Source organism: Symsagittifera roscoffensis, chromosome 5 (assembly GCF_963678635.1).
Source record: "Symsagittifera roscoffensis chromosome 5, txSymRosc1.1, whole genome shotgun sequence".
NCBI classification, from domain to species: Eukaryota; Metazoa; Xenacoelomorpha; order Acoela; family Convolutidae; genus Symsagittifera; species Symsagittifera roscoffensis.
Genome location: NC_087066.1, coordinates 37,505,172 through 37,516,470, shown reverse-complemented (window position 1 = coordinate 37,516,470; position 11,299 = coordinate 37,505,172).

Below are 11,299 nucleotides of genomic sequence, written 5' to 3'. Positions count from 1 at the left end.
TAGGTGACCCAGTCGTGGAGCAGACAGTGCGGAAATTGATAGAAACAGCTGTACGACTAGTGGCTAATCGGAATGCGCCAGGTTCTGAAGTGACAGCACCCTATGGAAGAATAGACGACACAGAGTAGAAGTCTCCCGATAAACGATACAGAAAACGGGAGTTGACAGTGTCACGTTACCAGTGAAGACATCTAGAGCCCCTGAATGGAAAATAAGGGAAATGCCAATGAAGAAAGTATCGCGAGTGTTTGACGTGCAGAAGAACAACCAAGTGAAGAATAACTTCACAGGAGTTCCGGATGCTGATTGATCGACTTGGAGTCCGGCGATGAACATGCAACAACCGCCGCTTGGGCATCTCATTGGATACTGGGTGACAGTTTGGTGAGAGTTCTCCAAAACCTGAGAATATCTTGGATCACCACGGTGAGTGCATTTGGAGGTGCAACGATAGCCCAGCTATTTCGAATGGTTGAGCTAATGAACCCAGGGAGGATCCCTAACATAATGATCCTGATAGGGACGAACAACGTATCTAGAGGCTCAGATAAGGAAGAGGCAGAATGGGAACCGATGATGGTGTGCCTATTCAATACTATCTGGCAGAAATTCAAGTGCGCGGTACCGACCGTCTGCACCGTACCCATGAGCACAAAAACATTGACATCGACAGGAAAGAGGCATAATGAAGGAGTCATCAGCTGGAACAACATACTGAGAAATCTGGCGAGTCGGAATGCTGGACGGATGATCCTTATGGACATTGAACACGAGCTAAGAGCTATGGATCAGGCCAGACTAACCACCGATGGGATCCAGTTTGATATCATCGAAGGACAAGCCTGGATGAACCGAGTCTTTCAGGAGCAACTGGATGAAATGAAAGTTGAGCTCTTTGATACGGGAGTGTTAAAAAAGAAGAAAATGACATACAGGCAGCAAAGCTCTAGCGAGCCAGGGCAAAAGACGGATGAACAGCCGTGACCTAAGGCAGCAAAGCTCTAGCGAGCAAGGGCAAAGGACGGATGAAAAGGATCGATTGGGAGAAGCGCCAGTAAGAAGAACCATTCATCCAAGGCGAAGATTGGGACCTGTCAACACAACTACAGAGAACACAAGTACCTCGAGATCAGAGACTAGATCAGAGACTACGAGTACCAGACGAGAAGAGCGACGACCAGACAGGAGCTCTTTGATGTGGTCGAGGCCCATACCTTCTCCCTGGCATATATACAAACAGGACTTGATGAAATCGAACTTTCAGACGGTAAAATTTGCAGCAGATGCCATAAGGATGCTAAATGGAGCGAAACTATCCGTCAACGGGCTGTACTCGATCGCAGGCGTGGATTGTTTGATAGCAGCTGGCATAAACTTCAGCTCCACGACCGCCTTGAGATTCGCTGACTTAGAGGGACTGCCCTCAAACAATACAATGGGTCCAGTAAATGCAAGACCTTTGCAAGATGTAAAACTGAATCATGATGAAGGAAATTGAGAAAAGAGGCCCGGAAGATTCTTGACAACGAGGGCACCAATAGGACAACACGTGAAAATGTTCAAGCAAATACGAGGACCCCCAGGTCACGTAAAAGATAGGGTGTACCCGAGACAAGTGACTCAAGAAGGCGATGTTCAGAGATATGCTGGAATGAAGACGATTAGGAAAGACGAGACCATCTTTGCAGCGTATGACAAAGCAGAAATGAGAAAAGCAAAGATTATGATAGTCGCGAACTCAGACTTCGTACATACCTCCATGTCTCTGTTTTGGCCTGACGTTATAATGTTGGCAGCGGTCGACCTGGACCTAAAGCAGTCGGTGTCGATGGCAATCGGGGTACAACGACAGACGAAAATGAACACGATCACGATAGTATTTGCCGGCATAAACGACCATCTACACAGTAGGGGTCTCCTGAGCAGACTCAGAGAGCCTACAACGGCAGAAGACGCAGTGTGGCCAGTGATAAAGGATATCCTCGAATCGATGGGTGAAGTAGTGGACACGCTGAAAGAAGGTCCCTTCCCCAAGATAACACCGAGAGCCGTGTTTGCACTTTCCCCGGGATATACACATCTCTCGGATGGACTGAAGTTTGTATACGCGATGGTGGCGTTGCTCTCGGAAGAGAAAAATGATGTGATCATATCTGCCCCAAATCGCGGAATAGAGATGGAGAAACTAAGACCACTTAGGGCGGAATTGCCTGCGGTGTGGTCTGACATCTAGAATGCGATGCGAGGATTTAAGGACCATTTACTGCACATGTTAGTGTTAGACGAAGTACTGGGGTTAGAACTGTCCAATTTCAGCCGAAAATTTAAACTGAAACCAGGAATTGACGATGACCATCGAGTATTTGTAGCGATGTCCCACGACCTATGGTTCCGAGGAATGGAAAAGAAAGAGGAAGGAGAAAGAGGGGAAAAACTCTAAGGAGACAAGAGCTCACTTGGAAGCGATGGTCATGAGAACGAAACCAGAGGCTAACAAGTGGCTGCACTTGACCCCTCGAATAGCCGCATTGGGCACGGACGCTTTCTAGCGAGTCCCAGTGATGATCAGGAAAATCCATGCCAGTCTGGTGAAAGAGGTAACCTGGCCAAAAATGCTGAAGAGAAGTCAGCCGAGTTCGTGAACAGAGTGTGCCAAGTTACCCTGGAAGCTTTCTGGACACATAATGTAAAGGGAGAAGAAGGCTTTGAACGGACTGACAGCATGCTGGAAGGGTTAGGAGCCGGATGGACCGCTTCCTTCTTGGCGAAAGTTTACCCATCGCTTTCTCGATACCTGATAAAGGAATTCCTCCAAGCAGTCGTAGAAGTATTGATCGTTGAATTACTAGCCCTGTTTGTGACGTTTGGAGCAGAGATCTTCGTGAGAGGACCAGTGATACTGCTCACCGAAGGAGTGCAGATTTTGCGACTAGATGGACTTCTAACGTTCATTGCGATAACGCACGGAAACTTGGGAGGATTGATGAATCTGATACGCTACCCGGAGCAGATGAGGGAGAACGCGAGGAAATTAGACGTGAAGCGACCCACGGATTCCTGGACCAAGATAAGAGATCTTTGACCTACTCGTATCCAATACCTTCTAGAGTGGAATCGCTTTGGAACAGGAGAGGATGAGACGATTCAGAAGGAGGAAGACGTGCGACGTCATGCTGAGGGCATGACCCTGCTAACTGACCTGAGCTTGGCTATGAGGACCGATCCCTTAGCATTGATCAGAGGAGCCACGGAGTTCGTGACGGTGATAAACGGTCTGTTAAGGTGGATGCGTACAGGAGGTCGGTGTTGCACGTGAACCTCATATCAGCAGTGGACGGAAGTGCACTTAACTGGTGTGAGCAATACGCACTACGTGAGATAATCAGTGAGGACTTGATATTCGCGAAGATATCAGAGCCGGAGATGGCCGTCATAAACTTTGACGATCACTTCCGGGACAGAATGGGAGAAATGGACAGATGGCACATCGAGGTATTCCCGAAGCTCTGGAATCTAAGGCCCTACGATAAGACAAACGGCGAAGTCACAAGAATTCCTCAACTGAATGCAGCGTGTCATAAATTGATAGAAGAAACGAAAGGCTGGGGTTACTACAAGAAACTGCCAGAAGAGGTTTCTGAATTCCCTTTGATCAGAAAGATGTTGCTCGGAGCAGACTCCGGAGTACAAACCCCTTGGTTGAGAGCCTTTGAAACTAATGAAAGCAGGGTAGCGAAATTCTCCGAGATGATGGACCAGTGCTTCGTGAGCAGAAACGTCGCAGTGCTGCAGTATACGCAGTTTGCCTACACGGATGAAACAACAAGGAGACGAAAGAACAATGCAGCGACTCCGAATCCTGGAAGATTTGACGAGGAGTGGGCGAAATTGGATCTGGCGCCAATGGTCATGAGAGGCAAGGTGGACTTACAGGAAGCCTCACTAATCTTAACGAGTGTAAAACCAGAGTTAACGGTGGTCGGAACTCTTTTGACTAGAACCATGCTAGCACCCTTCGGCTGTGAAGAAGTCAAGGTAGTTCACGGAGAGGAGGAAGATCAGTCAGCTGGCAGACTAGTTGTACCGAAGTTTCCAGATGGAGTAAGGGATGAAGAGCAAGGGCCCTCAAGTTCAGGAAAGAATCCAAGAGGAGACGATGGGCAGGGAGGAAGCCGTCAATCGGAAGAGCCTATGTAACAGGATCCCGATCAGGCTGAGAAAGAGGACGACAAGGCTTTGACAGGCAGGATGTCCAGCCTGGACTTCAACTTCCTCAGCGACTTTGAAAACGGCACAGACATGTTAGAAGCGACGACTGAGCCAGCAGACGAGAGAACTTCTACGCTGGAACCTCCCTCGGCCTTCATGGAAATGATTTGGAACTTGCCGGAGAGCAGCTCTCCGTGCAATTCTAAAAATGCTGAAAAGAAACTCTTAATGGAATCACCGAGGAGAAGAAGAATAGAAGGCACTGCCAGAGTACCTTTCTTGGGAAAGTTGCCGGAAGAATCATAGAGACCACGAGAGTAGGACAGGATGCAGTATGGACAGAGTTGCCTTCATGGAAGAGGCCTGGACAGTAGTTCAGAGCTACATACTCAGTCTATTCTGAAAATAGGTCTCAACAGACCACTAATGCGGGAAGTCCTTGAAAAACTCGACGAGTGTGAAGGGAGATTGAGTGAGTTATGGTGATTGACAAGATGAATGATACGAAAATGAAATTTGGAAGCAAAGTGAAAATGAGGAAAGCTGGAAAAACAAAGGTGGATTCTGAAATCTCGATAAAAGCCGTCAACTCAGCCAAGAGAAAACGCGTCGAAGAAGCCATGGACTTGGCACAGGGTGATGACCGATTGACTGGCACAAACAGAATGTTGACTGACGTAGCGATGGTGCAACCCATTCTCGTGGCAGAATTAATATCAGCCAGTTACAAAACCAAGAGGAGTGACCGCACTCTGACTGGAGCAACGTTAGAAATGGAAATAGTCAGCCAATGTGGAGAGAGTAGCCTACAAGAATTCAAACTGTCTTCCATGAACCATGGAAAAGGGGAGCGTTGTAGGACAGCTAGTCCCGGTGGATTATAACCGACTGACAGTGTCGGAATTTGTATCGATTGTTGAACTCGCTGGTGGATACATGGAGATGATGGAATACAGGAACTCGGCCAGAGGACACTTAATTGCTCTGGAAAACAAAAGTGCTATGGAGGGTTATCTAGATACGATGATGCAAGGCATAACCCTGAAACAGAAGGCATACGGGACTCTGGTATCGTCTGAAATGCATGCGGAAATGATCGAGCAGTTGGTGAGCCTACTATGGAGAGCAGTAGTGTTACGGTACTTCGAAGAAGAAATGCGATCCACTCCGATGATACACGCTCTGATAACGATACCCTATGTGAGAACAGAGTTACAACTGAGGTTCGCTTGGTGCATGACTGGACTGACACGCGGGGAATATGATTTCGAAGAAAGAAAAAGATCGAAGAGATAGAAAGTATTCTTAATTACGAGTGTGAGAGATCTGATAACCCAAGAAGGAGCAGCAGTATTGTGCGCGAAGCGGAGAGACGCTCTCTGTTTCATTCGAATCATGATAGAACAAATATCAGTGCCAGCATTGAACTATTGTGTCAAGATGCTAAGAGAAGGCGATGAACGAGCGAAAGCCTTGCTCTTGCTAGCACTTTTGGACATCCATCAGAGTAAGCCGATGCGAGTGAACATGAAGGAGCCTGTGGGGCTGGAACCGATAAAAAAAGAGAGTCGAAATAAGGAGATTCTCTAACAAGGAGATGAGGCTCACAAAAGAATCTATGGGAGCACTGCCGAAGTCATATAGTTACGTATCCGGAATCGTAGGGATGGCGTACAACCCTTTCATTAATGAAGACATACGCGATTGCTTCTTTGATTACGAACAAGCAGTGTTGCTAAGACTCTGGACGTGAAGAATTGCAACGATAAGAAGCGCTGCTAATCAGCAGACTAAGCTGGGACTGGTGTTGGAAGAAAAAGTGACTGCACCTTCAGTGCCAAAATCTGACAATCGAGTGGAGTTTGGATTGGGATTCTCGGACGAATTGCTAAGAACGAGTCTAATAGTGGTGTGGGAACGGATGAAACCATCATGATGTCCAAGCAATACAAGACGTGCAGAGGGAACTAAATTCAGACTGTAACTTGCGTGACTTAAACATCATTTACAATTTGATTATTACAGCCTCTAAGAGCAACGGGGAAGACAAAGTAGAGTTGCCTGGCTGGGGACCAGAGGACTGGGTTAGACCTGGTAGCTGTCTGGTGGAAGTCTTTGGACTGGAGGGTCACATCTGTGGAGGTCTGGATTGCGTAAAGACCCTGGAAAAACAACAAAAGCACTTGACGATATTGTTTGGGAACATTGTGATGAAAGCAAAAACGCAAACGGAATTGATTGCAGATTGCCATGGAGGAACCGAGGTGAATCTAGTGACTGCACTAGGTTTCTACAGCATGTTTGGTTCTTTAGAGTCACTATTGAATCTAGAACAAAAGCATGAGGTGGTCACGACCATCAGTGTAGAAGTGTTTCCGGGAGTTTTGCAAACCGGGCAAAGGTATATTGGAAAGTGGAGGGAAGCGATCGAGGCGGAAATGAACATCCGACACAGTGAAACCTATCGTAGACCGACAGGAGCGCGATGTTTAGTGGGATAAACTTTGGCTCCAATGTGCAAGAGCAGATACCCAGTGCATTTTGTAGCGGTGGATGTGAAAAGTACGAGAACGATCGTGGATCAAGCCTTCTCAGTGCCAAAATGCGTAAGACTAGCGAGAATGTCAGAAAAATCTTACGAGTTACTGTGCAAAATGTTCTCAGCAGTTCCAGAGAGAACCAAAGAGGAATTAGAATCGATTCTGGGAAAGAAGTTCATGGGATACGCCAGTGGGAACTTCAGAGACTTTGAAAGAAAAAAGCAGAAAGGGTCAACATTCACAGATTACAATGCAGTAGATGAAAATGATGAAGTCCACCGAGTGATAATGGAAGTAGAGCCACTACTGGGAGCGTCACAAAAGCGTAATTGGAGAAGCATCACGTCGACACATAATGAGTTCCCTTGCCATTGCTTGCTACAAACATGGTGGTACCCCGGGCGTAGTAATCTGGTGTTGATCTGGTACTGTGGAGAGCGGCTCTCCATGGGTTTACCAGATTCATCACAGCCCCTAACGATATTGATAGTGGGAGTTATGATGGCGACAGGATGGATGGAAGCTCATGTAAGAGAGAACAATAGACAAAAAGCCTAAGAAAGAGCAATTGCAGGATATGGATTGTCTAAAATGTTTAGCTTTTTTTGGGACAACGTGCAAATTCTTGAACATTCAGATGGAAGTGAAAACCAATTTGGGCCAGAAGACGACTGATGCCATGGTTCAGAGCCAACATGACTGCATGTTTGTACGAGTATGCCAAGAAGCATGTGTCGAAGCACAGCAGAGTGGACAGTGCGTATCCGCTGGACATTGGAGTAGGAGCTTTCAAGCGAGCTTTTGTAACTCGTCCGAATGCAGTAACCACCGCAGTGAAGAAGACTTCTATGACAAGTGAATGACATGGAAGAGAAAGAGAAGAGATGTTGAAGGAAGACTTGGAGAGAAACGTGACGTTGTGCCTCCACAACAGCTTCTGCCGAAACAGAGAAACTAACACTGATCCTCAACCTTGTTGCAAGCAAAGAGTAGAAGAGCAGAAGTGTTGGAGGACTGCCTCCAACAGCGTCAGAATAGCCACCGAAGTGTTGCAAGACACTGAGACTGAAAGTGCGGAGTCAATGTCACAGGAGGAGGAGATGGAACATTGACAAATAAGCCGAATAACAAGATGCAAAAAGAAGAGAAAGTAGAAGAATTTAGAAGTTTTAGAACTTCTAAACGACGAAGACAAAGAGTGAACAAAAAAAAGAACCAAAGAAGCAACAAAAGAGAAGATGTTAACACTCAGAATTGTTTTGTGTGAGAAAACTCAAATGAGAAACAAAGCAACTAAGTTTGCAATTGAAACTGAAGAGAAAACATTTAGTTGATTTTTGAAGATTAAAGAACTTGATGCATTTATAAGTTTGCATTATGATTTTAGTTAGTGGCTTTAGAGGCACTTACTATTTCTTTAGAGAGGCTTGAGTGGAGAGTATATTAAATAATCCAGCCTGCATGATTGTTTTCAATCAGCTAAAACGACTGATCAATTTGTGGTGACATGAAAGGCTTGGGTAATCTCTTGAAGAGGGAGATTATTTCTTTGTTCCTTCTAACCGCCGAATTCCTGAATTTTAATATTCAGGACCAACAACAACTAAATTTCCGAAGGGAAGAAGCATAATAGAATAATTTTAGTTTGTTGGTTGGCAGGACTGTCCCGCGTCCCAACACTTTTTAAACCTAGAAGAAAAAATTTTAAATCGGGGCATAGACGGGGAAAGTCAGAAAAAAAAGGTTTTATCTTAAGTTATATCCTCGAAAGTGCAGATTAGTGAAAAAATTTGGAAGGCTAGAATAGTGTAGTGTGATGCCATTTGCAATTTGCAGTGAGGCGATATGACGTGGATAAAAAAGATTTCATGCATTTTATAAATTCTGTTCGATGGCACTGTACCATTTTGATCAAGACTACAGGACTGAATGAGGACATTGACCGGGTTGTCCGTGGAGTTTGTGACATTCGACCAGAATGGAAAAAACGCAATTTTAAATTCGAGTTTTTATCGGAACATCTGACCGAGAGAATTGATGGTTTTTATGGATTAGTGACGCTAATTGAACAATTAGATGAATCGGGAGGGATTAGTTTTGACTAACATGCTAACTTTTAATTATTCGTTTTGAAATAAAGACACGTCACGACCTTGAGATTTCGCACCAACTGAAACGGCGAAACACAAAAACATCAGAGAAAACAACGATTTTCGTTGACATAGACAAGGTGAACAAGACAAATCGGAACAGCGGTTGAAATTATTGTTGGAGGACCATTCCGAGTTGAAACGATTGTGCAGTTACAATCGTTACAAGGCAATTCACGAGAACCAGGAAGGGTGTTGGGACGACGTGCCCAGCCTTACGGAAAGAAATAACGATGTTATTTCTCCGGATTCCAGAATCAGGAATGGTCTCGGTATATAAATTAAACATTATTTTAACAAATTTTTAGCTTTCTGGAGAATTGCTGAATTGAATTAATAACATCCAAATTCGTTTTCAGGTTATGAGAAGCTAGGACTTGAGGGAAAGTGTTGATCCATCTTCGATGGAGATGATGATTTTTATCTACTGAATAAAAACAATGGTAATATAGTAAATAAGTAGTAGCCCTGTTTTTAGGAGTGACCTCGTGGTCTGGGGATACTGAGACCCAGCCATGAGCTCACTGGTTTGCATATAGTTAAGTTAATTAGAAGCCGGATACAGCCGGATTAATTAGAAGCCGGACGTTCTGATCGAAGCCGGAAACAGTGAGGTTTTTTTGTCGACGCGATGTTAGAAAGACCACCAAAAGACCTGGCTTTGGCAGAGACGGTGAAAAGCATGTAGAGCTGTGTTTAGACGCTAGCCAGTCAATTTAGAACTTAGCTTTATTTTCCGTCGATATGTACTTCCGGGCGAATGTTACAGTCCGACCACATTTTTGGATAATGATTTTCAACCCATTTTTTCCAATTTTTCTCCAATGCCCGGTCAAAATTTTCTCATATTGAGTTAGTTCTGAAAACCCTATGAAACGTCCCTTCATTAACGTTTCTTTTGTACTGCAAAGGTGCGCACCCTCTAAAATTCAGAATAGTGCCGATATCAGTGTGTTTTTGGTAACACCCACATGTGACCATTTTTCATGAGTCCACTTTAGCTTTTAAATCCAAAAAGGCCACTATTTGTTTTTTGCTTACCTTTAGTTTCAGAGGTACTCAGTTAAAGATTAACTGCCTACCAATTTCACTTTTGAAACTATTTTTCACCTCATCCAAAATTCTAGTCAAGCAATACTGGGAAATGAAAATTTCGGCTGGTAAGACCTTAGACTTGAGAAATAGATTTCATGCCTGATCATAGTTTCTGAGGAGAAAGCACAATTTGATTCGCCAATTAATTTGTCTGTTTATTCTGTTAATTCGAGACATGGAAAGGTTTTTAAAAATGTTGAACAGAAAAATAAAGTAACAAAACTAGTGATCTGAAAAGCATAACTATTGTTTCTAATGGTATCATGTGTCGAACGCGGTATATTGACTTAATTGCAACAGCCATTTTGCTTAAACACTTCTTCAATTCAGCTGAAAAAGTGAGATTTTTGTCCACTAAAACTCCAAGATACCTGTCATGTTCTTTTTTGGGTATTGTTTTTTCCCTATATTTTTTTCGAAATTATTCTCTTCCCCGAAGACAATTTGTTCCGTTTTTTCAACATTAAGGACACAAGTGTGTTTTTATTCAAATTTTCATTTAATTTTTCTAGTGTTACGAGAAATGAAGTTATTAGGTCCTTGATTGAGTTTCCTGTACATAAGATATTTGTATCATCAGAAAACTGCACTGAATACAATGTCACTGAAAACTAATGGTCCCAAAACAGTACCTTGTGCAACGCCATGATTAAGTGTTATCCAGTCAAAATAATGAATTTGAAGCTTTGCACATAAAAAATCGTTTAGGGATGTTGATGCATTTGTGGAAAAACCATACATTTCATTTTTTTTTTGAGAAGATTTCATGAGAAATGGAACTCCCCTGAATAAATGTATGGCTAAGTTAATTTTTTTGGAAACCGGAAACATATTTTTTTGGCTATCCGGGACAAACGTTTTTTATTTGGCTCTCTATAGCCCTTTTCACGTAGCCCTTTTTTTGGTTACAGCTTTAAAAATTACCATGAAGATATCAATAGCCTGAGTTCAATTTTAAAAAAATGTAAATAACGTGGCACAGTTTTACATTAATTATGGAGTATCGGAGCCAGTTTTGAATAAAAATTCATATCATTCTTTTAATTCATTCCAAATTAATTTAAGGCACACTAATTGATCCACTTTATGAGCTAGTAAAGTGAAAATTTTATGATTTGTACCATACTTTGTATAGGGAAGTAGAAGTTTCAGACAAAGACTTTTTTTATTTTAAACAAAATTCTATCGAGTTTTTTGTTCCAAATTATTCTGACACATAAAGGGACAGCTGGAATATTCAGAGTCTAAATAGTAAAAAACTATCCACAAGTGAAAGGACCAACATTCGACATTCGAACTGTTTGC